This window comes from Marmota flaviventris, chromosome 2, assembly GCF_047511675.1.
Source record: "Marmota flaviventris isolate mMarFla1 chromosome 2, mMarFla1.hap1, whole genome shotgun sequence".
NCBI lineage: Eukaryota > Metazoa > Chordata > Mammalia > Rodentia > Sciuridae > Marmota > Marmota flaviventris.
The window spans coordinates 56,239,976-56,252,142 of NC_092499.1; the positions used below are offsets into that span (position 1 = coordinate 56,239,976).

The following is a 12,167-nucleotide window of genomic DNA, read 5'->3' on the forward strand; positions in this document are numbered from 1 at the left end:
TGTATGTATAATACATATAATTGACTTAGAATTTTAGTTTGGGATAAAAGAATAACATGACAGTGTCTTGCAGAAGTGCCAGAAATTATCTTAATTATCTTCATTTCCTTTTACTTTTGCTTTTGTTGAATTATATATTTTGAGTTGATTCATGGTGGTAGATATTGTGGGTTTATATACAGATTTAGAACTGTAAGAGTTAACTGAATAAATTTTTTAAAATACTGATGTGACCACTAGAGTATGTTTTTCATGTAGAAATATGAGTCAGAGCAAGGAAAATATGAATCGTTTCCATGAGGCACACACTAAGCCTAAGAACCGTTTTTGTTTTCTTTTCTCCCATTACTTCCTTCTTGGATGACTTCCTAAAATTTCTGTCATGGAGTCATTCCACTTGAGAACAATGCAACAATTTATTCCAAGTCAGTTTTCTCAACAAGAGTGGGCATCAGATCACTAGGGGAGCTGATTCAAAAATATATATATCCCTGCCATAGCCCACCCCAAGACTTATCAAACTCACTAAAAAAGTATGCCAAATGTGTACTTTGAAAATCTTTCCCAAATGACCAGGGTATTCTGCTTCGCATCCACATCAAGCCCCTGTCTCCCACCCATCTCATACATATACAACCACAAAGCACTGTTCTACATGGCAGCTTGCTCCTCAATAGAATTATTCAAAACATACATTCCATGTGAAAAAGAAGAATATGGTTGTTAAAAGCTCAGATGGTGGAGTCAGGCTGGGCGTAAACTCAGGCTTTTGTATGTGTGACCTTGGCCAACTCGTTCCCTAACACTATTGATGATAATAGTAGTCACAAGTAATACTGAATGTCTTCCCTGTTCCAAGCACTGGGCTAAACACTAAGCATGGGTTAATTCTTCAGCAAACTTATAAATCAGATGCTATTATTATCCTCATTTAACAGATGAGCAAATTAAGGGTTAGAGAGACAGTAAATAATTATTAACTTGCTTAGAGTTAGTTATAAAACCAATCAGTAATGGAGTTGAAATAATACCAAAGTCATCTAACTCTAAGGTCTATGCACTTGGCCTTTTCATTGTACTAGTTCTCAGAAATACAGAGAAGGTAAGAGAGAAAAACTTAAAGAAAAAAAGGAGTCCTTGAATCTTAGAAAGAATTCAGAATGAAAATCTATGCATAGTATTAACCTAAAACTGTACTAGAAATCAGAAACAACTTAGAAACCAAGAATGGTTGCTAATGCACAAAGAAAAATAATGTGGTGTTTGCCCCTTATAGCATTCTATGGACATGAAAGGAATTCCCATCTATCGGCTTCTCCTCCATTACTAAACTGAGATGATGAATGGCAGATGTGATGTCATTGTCACATTTGGCCTTTTAATAGGCTTCTCCTGAAAGCACTGAATTGAAGTCTCATTTTGACAGTTGTTCAGCAGATAGAAAGCATCAAATCCAAGCCACCCATTTTCCATCCGCCTTCTCTCCCACCTAAGTGCATGCTACCACCTCATGGAAGATTCGATGGATATGGACATGAGCCCCCTGAGTCCCCAGAACTACCTTTTCAGTTGTGAGCTAAAGGCTGACAAAGATTATCACTTTAAGGTAGATAATGATGAAAATGAGCACCAGTTATCGTTAAGAACGGTCAGTTTAGGGGCTAGAGCAAAGGATGAATTACAAATTGTTGAAGCAGAGGCAATGAATTATGAAGGCAGTCCAATTAAAGTAACATTGGCAACATTGAAAATGTCTGTACAGCCAACAGTCTTCCTTGAGGGCTTTGAAATCACACCACCTGTGGTCTTAAGGTTGAAGTGCGGTTCTAGCTGTGGAGGAAGGTGCAGAGTCAGAAGATGAAGAAGAGGAGGATGTGAAACTCTTAAGTGTATCTGGAAAGTGATCTGTCCCTGGAGGGGGTAGCAAGGTTCTCCAGAAAAAAAAGTAAAACTTGCTGTTGATGAAGATGTCAAAGATGATGAAGATGATGATGATGATGATGAAGATGAAGATGATGATGATTTTGATGATGAGGAAACTGAAGAAAAAGCTCCAGTGAAGAAATCTATATGAGATACTCCAGCCAAAAATGCTGAAAAACCAGAATGGAAAAGACTCAAAACCATCAACACCAAGATCAAAAGGTCAAGAGTCCTTCAAAAAACAGGAAAAAACTCCTAAAACACCAAAAGGACCTAGTTCTGTAGAAGACATTAAAGCAAAAATGCAAGCAAGTATAGAAAAAGGTGGTTCTCTTCCCAAAGTGGAAGCCATGTTCATCAATTATGTGAAGAATTGCTTCCGGATGACTGACCAGGAGGCAATACAAGATCTCAGGCAGTGGAGGAAGTCTCTTTAAGAAAATAGTTTAAACAGTTTGTTAAAAATTTCCGTCTTATTTCATTTCTGAAGCAGTTGATATCTGGCTGTCCTTTTTATAATGCAAAGTGAGAACTTTCCCTACCGTGTTTGATAAATGTTGTCCAGGTTCTATTGCCAAGAATGTGTTGTCCAAAATGCATGTTTAGTTTTTAAAGATGGAACTCCACCCTTTGCTTGGTTTCTAAGTATGTATGGAATGTTATGGTAGGACATAGTAGTAGTGGTGGTCAGACATGGAAATGGTGGGGAGACAAAAATATACATGTGAAATAAACTCAGTATTTTAATAAAAAAAAGAAAGCATCAAATCCAAAATTGGAACAGAAAGCCACACAGCTCTGTAGAAGGAGGGTCTTTAGAAGGGATAAAGAAAAGAGGACAATAAAACAAAATATTTTGGAGAAGTTGAAAATAAATCTGAAAGAAAAAATATAAGCTAGTTTGTAAATATTCACACACAAAAAAAAACTTCTTGATTCTGTAGTGAACACTATTTACCCAGTTATGTGAATACAACTTCTAGCTTTCAACTTTCTAAATCAACCTATAGATAATCATAAAAGAGCTAGTTTTGGTTGCAAAATAGAATATAGCTATAATTGTTAAATCAAATTGGGCTCAACTGTGAGAAAACCCAAAATAGTTTTGACTTAAACATGATGGAGGCTTATCATCTTTCCGTGTGAGCACAGCCTGCAGTCGTCTGGGACTGGTCTGGAACAGCTCATTAGAAGGCATTCAGTCTCTTCCATCTACAAGAGGCTTCTATCTCAGAACCCATGAATGGCTGCTCAAACAATAACTATCACATTCACATTTATATAGTGGGAAGGAGGAAGATGTAAAGAAAAATGTGACCTCTCCCTTCAGGGACATTTCCTGGAATTCACACTCAACATTAACTACTTCCATCCTACTGGGTAACTACACAGCTATACTTAGTCACAGGGAGACTGGGAAAGGAAGGTCCTATTCTAGGCAGTCATGTGTCCAGGTAAATAGAGTTTCTATTGCTAAGAAGAAGGGAGGAATGAATATTGGGTGACAATATCTGGCCTTTGCCAATTATCATCTTTGACAATGTAAAAGAAGAGATAGCAAAATTTTTAAGATAATAATAGGTAAGAAAGCTGTACAATGAAGATAGTTACAAAATAAGTATTAGGAAATACTATTTATATTTACGAAAATTATAAGTTCAAGTAAGAAATTTGAGGTACTAAGTGATTTGGCTATTAGAGAAAAATGAAAGAAGGTGAGGAATCAACATAAGAAGGTTAAATCATAATTGTATTCTCTCTGGGAAACAGCTAGGGAGGGGTGAGAAGGAAAGCTGCAAGAGGAAATACAGTGACAGCCAACTTAGTGGAGAGAGTCTGAAAATTTAAACAAAGAAAAATTAATAGAAATTTTTTTAGGGTACAGGACAAGTTGGCTTCTAAATTAAAGACTTGTAGATTTATTCCATTTATGAATTCCTCTCCTCTCATACACATAAAAAAAACTTAATCTATTCGTGATTCTTATGCATGGGAGAAGTGATGATGATATATCTTAATTAAGAAGTGAAAATTGGTGTTGTACACAGAAATGATACAGTGACTTTTATCTCCAAAATCCTCTAAAATCCTAAAAGTCCCTTTCAGAATCCCTTCAACGATTTCTATCTATCTCTTCAAATTCTAGTCAAAACTGACTTTCCATAGGCAATGAAATTAGAAAAAAAATGTTTAAGTTACTTTCTTTCCTTTTAAATATCTGCTCCCCGTACATCTGGGGAGAGGAGAGAGGCTGAAAGTTGAGCTGATCACCAGTGACCAGTGATTTAATCATCATGGCTACTTAATTAAACTTCCATAAAAGTTGAACAAGAGATTCCGAGAGCTTTCTTGTTGTACTGGTGGAGTTTCAGGGAAGGTGGCTATCAAAGCGCACCAAAGCTCTGGGTCCTTTCCCACATTCCTTACTCTCTGTGTCACTGTCTGCCTGTTCATTTGTATTCTTTGAGATATCCTTTGAAATAACTCAGCAATCTCTTGAGACCAGACAACCTCCCAGACAGAGGAGGCCAAGGAAATGAGCCCACACATGAAAAGTTTAACACCAGCTTCTTCTACTCTGCTATTTTCCAGAAATTAGTAATTATGATTCTTTCTTGTTTAGGTTCAGCATTGATGCCAAGAGTCACGCTGGAGAAATTTGCCATTTGATAATCCAGATGATAATTCTTGATAAATGATGGTTATTAACAGAGTGACATGAATTAACATAAACTGGATATCTCCTGGGATGAGAGATCAAAACCTTAAAATTCTTACCTATGTTATTTAATTTTATTATTTGATCTGTCCATTTCTGGTGTATAGCTTATATTCTATGGAACATACCAATAAATTACGTGGACTCATAGTTAATAAATCATTCTACATATAAATAAATAACTTTATTAATATTGAAATGTTAGAAAAGGTATCCTCGTAATGTTTTAACATTTTTTATATTTATGTACACTTTATGATACTTTAAAAGTGATGTCATAATGTTATCTCATGTTTATTAAGTTTGGAACTCAGATGCATTATGGGTTAAATGGGCTTGGGGTCAGGCACAGCCTATAAGTCCAGCAACTTGGGAAACTGACACAGGAGGATCTTAAGTTCAAAGCCAGTGTCAAGGCGGGTTTTCGAGCACTTGAGGTTGACTTTGAACTTGAGATCCTACAGAGCTATAGTAACAAAAACAGGATGGTATTGGCACCAAAACAGAAATGAAGACTAATGAAACAGAATAGAAGACACAGAGACACACCCATGTAAATACAGTTATATCATTTAGACAAAGGTGCCATAAAATACATTGGAGAAAAGATAGCCTCTTCAACAAATGGTGCTGGGAAAACTGGAAATCTATATGTAATAGAAATTGAACCACTATCTTTCACCCTGCACAAAACACAACCCTAAGTGGATTGAGGACCTAAGCATTAGACCAGAGACACTGCACTTACTAGAAAATAAAGTAGGCCCAACTCTCCATCATGTTGGCTTAGGAACTAATTTCCTCAATAAGAATTCTAAAGTGCAAGCAGTAAAATCAATAATCATAAATGGGATGGCATCAAACGGAAAAGGAAATAATCAAGAACATGAACAGAGATCCTACAGAATGGGAGAAAATCCTTACCACCTGTACCTCAGATACAGCGCTAATCTCCAGTTATATAGAGAACTCAAAAAACATAACACCAGAAAAATAAATAACCCAATCAATAAATGGGCAAAGGAACTGAACAAACACTTCACAGAAGAAATACAAATGGTCAAAATATATGAAAAATGTTCAACACCTCTAGCAATTAGAGAAGTGCAAATTAAAACTACACTTAGATTCCATCTCCCTCTAGTCAGAATGGCAATTATAAAGAATACAAGTAATAGGGGCTGGGGTTGTGACTCAGTGGTAGAGCACTCGCCTAGCATGGGCAAGGCCCTGGGTTCGATCTTCAGCACCACATAAAAATTTAAAAAATTAATTAAAGATATTGTATCCAACTACAAGTAAAAAATAAATATTTTTTTTAAAAAAAGAATAGGGGCAGGGGCTGTGGCTCAGTGGTAGAGCGCTCGCCTTACAAGTGTGAGACCCTGGGTTCTATCCTCAGCACCACATAAAAATAAATAAATAAAATAAAGATATTGTGTCCATGTATAACTAAAAAGATATTTTAAAAAAAGAATATAAGTAACAATAAATGTTGATGAGGATGTGGGGAAAGAAGTACTCTCATACATTGTCGGTGAGACTGCAAATTAGCGCAACCACTCTGGAAAGCAGTATGGAGATTTCTTAAAAAAACTTGAAATGGCACCACCATTTGACCCAGTTATCTCACTCTCTAAAGAACTTAAAAGCAGCATACTACAATGATGCAGCCACATCAATGTTCCTAGCAGCTCAACTCACAATAGCCAAGCTATGGAAACAACCTAAGTGTCCTTCGATAGATGAATGGATAAAGAAAATAGATAGATAGATGGATAGATAGATAGATAGATAGATAGATAGATAGATAGATAGATAGATAGATATGAATGAATGTCACTCATCCACAAAAAAGGAATGAAAAATTGGCATTTGCCAGTAAATGGATGGGACTGGAAAATATCATGCTAAGTAAAATAAGCCAATCCCAAAGACACCAAAGGTGAAATTTACCTCTGATATTTGGATGCTAACCCAAAATAAGGGAGGGTGGGGAGGGGAAGAATAGAAATCTATATGATTATATAAAGAGTAAGGAAGGGGGGAGAGGAATAAGAAGGACAGTAAAATTAATCAGACCTAACTTTTCTAGCCTTGTATTTGAAAATACAACCAGGGTAACTCTGCATCATGTACAACCACAAGAATGGGATCCTAAATAGAATAAGTTATACTCTATGTATATATACTATGCCAAAATACATTTTACTGTTATGTATAACTAAAAAGAACAAATTTTTAAAATGCAGCCTCAGCAACTTAGAGAGGCCCTAAGCAACCAAGCAAGAGCTGGGAATATTGCTCAGTGGTGAAGCACTACTAGGTTCAATCCCCAGTACCAAATAAGAAGAAGAAGAAGAATAGGCTTGGGAATATAACTATCATGCAATATAGTTTTATAATATAGTTTGTTTTTGTTTTTGTTTTTGTTTTGGAGTGTGCTGGGGATTGAATTCAGGGGCATTCAACCACTGAGCCACATCCCCAGCCTTATTTTGTATTTTTTTTAGAGACAGGGTCTCACTGAGTTGCTTAGTGCCTTGCTTTTGCTGAGGCTGGCTTTGAACTTGCGACCCTCCTGCCTCAGCCTCCCGAGCCACTGGGATTAAAGGGCTGTGCCGTCACATTTGGCACAATATAGCTTTTTAATGAGAAAATATGACCTGAGTGTCAAGCGATTGATTCATAATTACTTTTGAAACACAAACCTATACTTCAGGAACTATTTTTACTACTTATTTCACCTGTTAGAATTCTAGATTTACAAGAGCACCTTGAAAGTTGATGTCATGGTGATGAAGGCATAAATTGATAAATAAGACAACAAATAACACCAGATGTGACTTTTTTAAAGTGTTATTTTGTGCTGTTTATGAAAAATAGCATATATTTTTGGAACAATTCCATGTTTGAAATCTTGCAGTTTTATGTAACATCAGCAGAATAGAACCTAATGTCAGCGATGTTTTCCTGGGCTGGTCATAGCTCACAAAGGGAGGATGTCAACCTGCTAGGGAAAATTGCTGAGAATATGACATGCCAAGCAATGCCACATCAAGCACTGAACCCTACCCCTTACAACATAGAACAAGTCTCAGTCACATACCCCTCAATTATGGGAGGTGGTTTAACAAAGTTTATCAATTAATTATGAATAATTCGCTTTCTGTGAAAATAACTTAGAAAATAGTTCTTGACCATAGACCTCCAAACTTTAAGTACTGAATATGGGGAAATGGGCATAAACCCATTGGGGTTTCACTGGATTTCATTTTAAAGTAGGGGTTTTTTTCCCCAATTAAAATTAGACTTATGTAGCAGATGCCTTTAAACTGAGAAATTTTGGAAAGCCCAAGTTTTATAGCAACAGAGCTTTGAGTTGACTCTTAGCTCAGTAAGATTATACTTCTTGGTTTACATAAATAAAGGATCAAACTTCTTTGATAAATGCAGCCATGCAAATTTGTTCGTGTGGGGAAAATATTTTTGTATAAAAAAAACCAAAAGACTAAAAAGAATTTCCACAATTCTCTCAAGGAAAACTTTCTTATCCTTGGTTTCTTTTTTGTATGTATTACTTTGTTCTGCAGCAGTTGACAGGAAGAAATCTGCCCTTCAGAATAGCAAGAATCGCTGACTTCAGAATATTTCATTTTATCCTGGGATTGTTAGAACAAAACATTGTAACAAGTAGTAAATTTATTCTGTAGAATTCTCTGGACTTTGGAAGTTTCTGTTTGGCTTATTTATCTACAGTTTAGCTAAAATTGTTTTGACTATTTTGGGTAAAATTGCTCTCAAAACAAGTACAGTCTTTGAAAAAACTTATATATTTATTGCATTCCACTTATGACTTTTTCTTAAATCTTAATTTGGCTTTGCAATTTATGGATCATGTAAAGCACAATATTGGTGGGTATGTTCAGTCTCTTCTATCAGGGAGAGAAAACTGTCTTGTGTTTTTAGAGGGAACTTCATTCCTTCATTTCAAGGTAACATGTTTTTAATTTTTTTATTAGAGTTGATTAATTATCTCTCTGTCTTCAAAGAGAGAAGCCATCTTCATTAAGCCTCTTCTCCAACTTGCCCTCTTAAATTTCATAGTTGCTCTTATTTCCTTTCCTCATCTCCCATTATTACTTTAATCAGTCTTCTAACTGAGGTGATCTATTTTCAATAATATCTTACATATAGATTGTTCTCTGTCTACCCCACAAAACCCATCTCTCCTGAATCCTGATACTATAAAACTGCCTACTGGGATGCCTCCCCCTGGATGTCCCCCAAAAATCATAACTGAACATGTCACCTTGCCTTTATGTTTTAAAATCTGCCCTGTGAGTATTGTTTCAATAAATGACACTCTTATCACCTGAGCCAGAAACAAAAATTATCCTGAACCTTTCCCCATTTCCCATTTCCCAAACATCCGATGATGAGGATTTGTTATATAAGAATGGTCTCCACAGAGCCCAGCAGAAACATGGTATGAAGAGATAAAGATCTCTTCAATTCCATCCCACATTCTCTTCCCCTACAGAAATGGGAGTCTTTTTTTTCTTAAACTTGGGGAGATTTTTTGGGGTGGTGAAGGAAACAGGACATGGGCCCCAGTCCTCAGGAAAGCTCATGAAGTGGTATGGGAAGGGAGAGCAGTATGGTGTCTATATTCCAACCAGTTCAAAGAGCCAGGTCTGCCCCTCTGTGGAGAAGGAGATGCAGACAAACCAAAAGGCCAATGCTCTCTTGACAAGGGTGATTGTTCTGATCTCACCACTTCACCCCTGGACCTATGAATTTGCCTATTACCTGGCTTTCCGGTATCTTGTGACACCACTTTATTTGGCCCTCCAAGCAGCTACTGGAAATGGTCTTTCCAAAGCATTAACGTAGTGACTTCATTCCCCTGTAAACAAAATGTCAAAAATTATCTGTAGCCTTCAAGTGACACACGAATTTACTCTCCTACTCTTCCTATGAGTACAAATGCATTGGCTACAACAAACAAGTGGCATTTTCCTGAATATATCCTACTGTTTTAGGTCACTGTGAAGCCACATAGCTGTCCCTGTTCATAGATTGCCCTTTTCTTCCCCATATGATCAATATGCTAACATTTATTTATTCTTATAATAACTTAGACATTGCCCTCTGAGGAAAGCCTCCCCTTGTGCCTGGAAGGATTGATATGCAGTTGGCCTGTGTCCCAAAGCACTCCACCTTTTATCTCTACTGCACTCATCCTGTCACTTCTCTCTCACTCCTCAGAGATTATAAGATCTTAGAGTATTAGTCAACTTTCTTTATTCCTATACTGCCTGACGCATAATAGATACACAATAAACTTTTCTGTATAAACAATATAACATTGTTTTCATAGAAACATATTTTTCTAGTTCCAAACAAATTGATAAACAAATATATTTTGTGAACCCAATCTGTTCATAAGTTTTATAGGCTCTATTCTGGGAAACTGAATGTTACTTTACTCAACACACATGAATAATCAATTATCAAAAAGTATAATCAAATACACCAACATTGAAACTGCACCAAATATAATTTAACTTTTATTAATTTGGCACCTTCTTCATATTTTGAATGGCTCATAGGCATAATCATAAATATCAACTCCCATTGCATTATAGAGAAAAGATTTCTTACATAATGATAATGATTTTTAGCCTTAATACCAGAACATTTGGTGTATCAACATTTATTACTTTGCCAGAATTAATCCAAGTTGTATATCATGCATTTCACAAGGAGGGATGGTATCTATAACTGCCACCAAAGCAAGCACTCCAAAAATTTTAAAACAAAAGGCATGATGGGATGCTGGACTCCAACCCCAAATTCAGTTGGAACTACAATGAAACATGCCTTTCTTTTGTCAAATTGCAATGTGGTGATGAACACATTTATCATGCCAACAATCTCTGGCTATAAAACACATAGATATTTCATTATATGTCCTCCTGAGCTAAATATCTCTATTTTTAGGTATGTACAACATATCTGTTGAAAATCACTTGGTCAACTTGCTAGTGATCAATTGTTTAAATAACATTAACATGTAGGTCAAAAGGATCAAAAAATTTCCTTTTGCTATCTTGCTAAGCATTTCCTATTTTCAGAAATACTGAATACATATTTTTCCAAATAATCATAAAAGGGTTCTTCCTAGACCTTGTGATAGAAACACTTCTAGTAATAAATATTATATTATACAAAAATCCTTTATTTGAATGAATTGTGTATGCCCTGTGCACAATTAGCTGACTATATTATGATTTAAAATGCCTTCCATATTAAAGTACACATTGTTATTTTATGTATGAAAATGAAGCTATTGAGCTGCCAACAGTGTGACTTGCATTTTGAGCTGCTTTTCCAAGCAAGAAAATAGGTTTTATCTTAGCCACCCACATTTGGTTAGTAACAAGTTACCTACCTGAAATTCTAGCATTTTCTATAGCCACATAATAGAGATTTATTCTGCCTAATAAAACAGGGATTTGAGAGGATTGAACTGATGATATGAGTAGCAGGCTATAAACAAGGTAACTAGCCTTACAGACATACTATCTTAGTCCATTGTGACTACTATAACCAAAATTTCATGTGCTACATGGCTCAAACAATAAGCATTTATTTTTCACAGTTCTGGAGGCTGGGAAATCCAAAGTACTAGATCTCAGTTCCTGGTTCACAGACAGCAGTCTTCTCACTGTGTCCTCCTAGAGGGAGGGAATGAGGTAGCTCTCCGGGGTCTCCTTTATAAAAGCACTCATACAATTCTTAGTAAGTCATAAGCATAGGCTCTTATCTCCCATAAGTCTTTATCTCCAACTAATATAACACTGAAGCTTAGGTTTCAATACATGAATTTGGGGGGAGGGGGACACACATTCAGTATCAGTGCTAATCAAAACTCAAAGCAAATTGAGCATTCCGAATGTGATATGGATGCTCTTCTATCACAGTGATACCAATATCATAATCATAGATGCTCCCAATGATACCAGTGGGTATCCCAAAGATATATGTATTATGATCATGGCTGTTCTCACTTAAAAATTAAACTCCCAAATTCTAGTCATCAGTAAATACTGATTGCTTCTAAAAGAGCTAAACTAACAAAACATTAAATTAGCACATATTTCTTCAATGTGAATTCAATATGAACACTAATCCTTTGAGGCACGTGGAATCTTGTATGGTATTTGTCACCAGCTAACGTTATGTCCCCTCTTTTGAGATAGTTTTTTTCCAGATGATAAGACTCTTTTTCACACTTTGCAAAAAAAAAAAAATTTTTTTTTACTAGCATGTCTCCACGAAATGGGCCTTTTTATTTTTAGCTTTGCCTAGATTAAATTCCCTTTGATGTATATTTCAAGCCTCTCCTCTGACTAGCTCAGCATTAGAGACCTCACTAAATCCTTATTCAAATGGCAGGCACGGCACTGTTCCCTTCTCTAATCACAGCAGCCATCCTCTAACAGAAGCTATTCCAAGG

General features: G+C 36.1%; 1 pseudogene; it reads left to right on the forward strand.

Annotated features, from left to right (window-relative positions):
• Positions 1–1,510: 1,510 nt before the first annotated feature.
• On the forward strand, positions 1,511–2,360 carry LOC114088198 (nucleophosmin-like; annotated as a pseudogene).
• Positions 2,361–12,167: the final 9,807 nt, after the last annotated feature.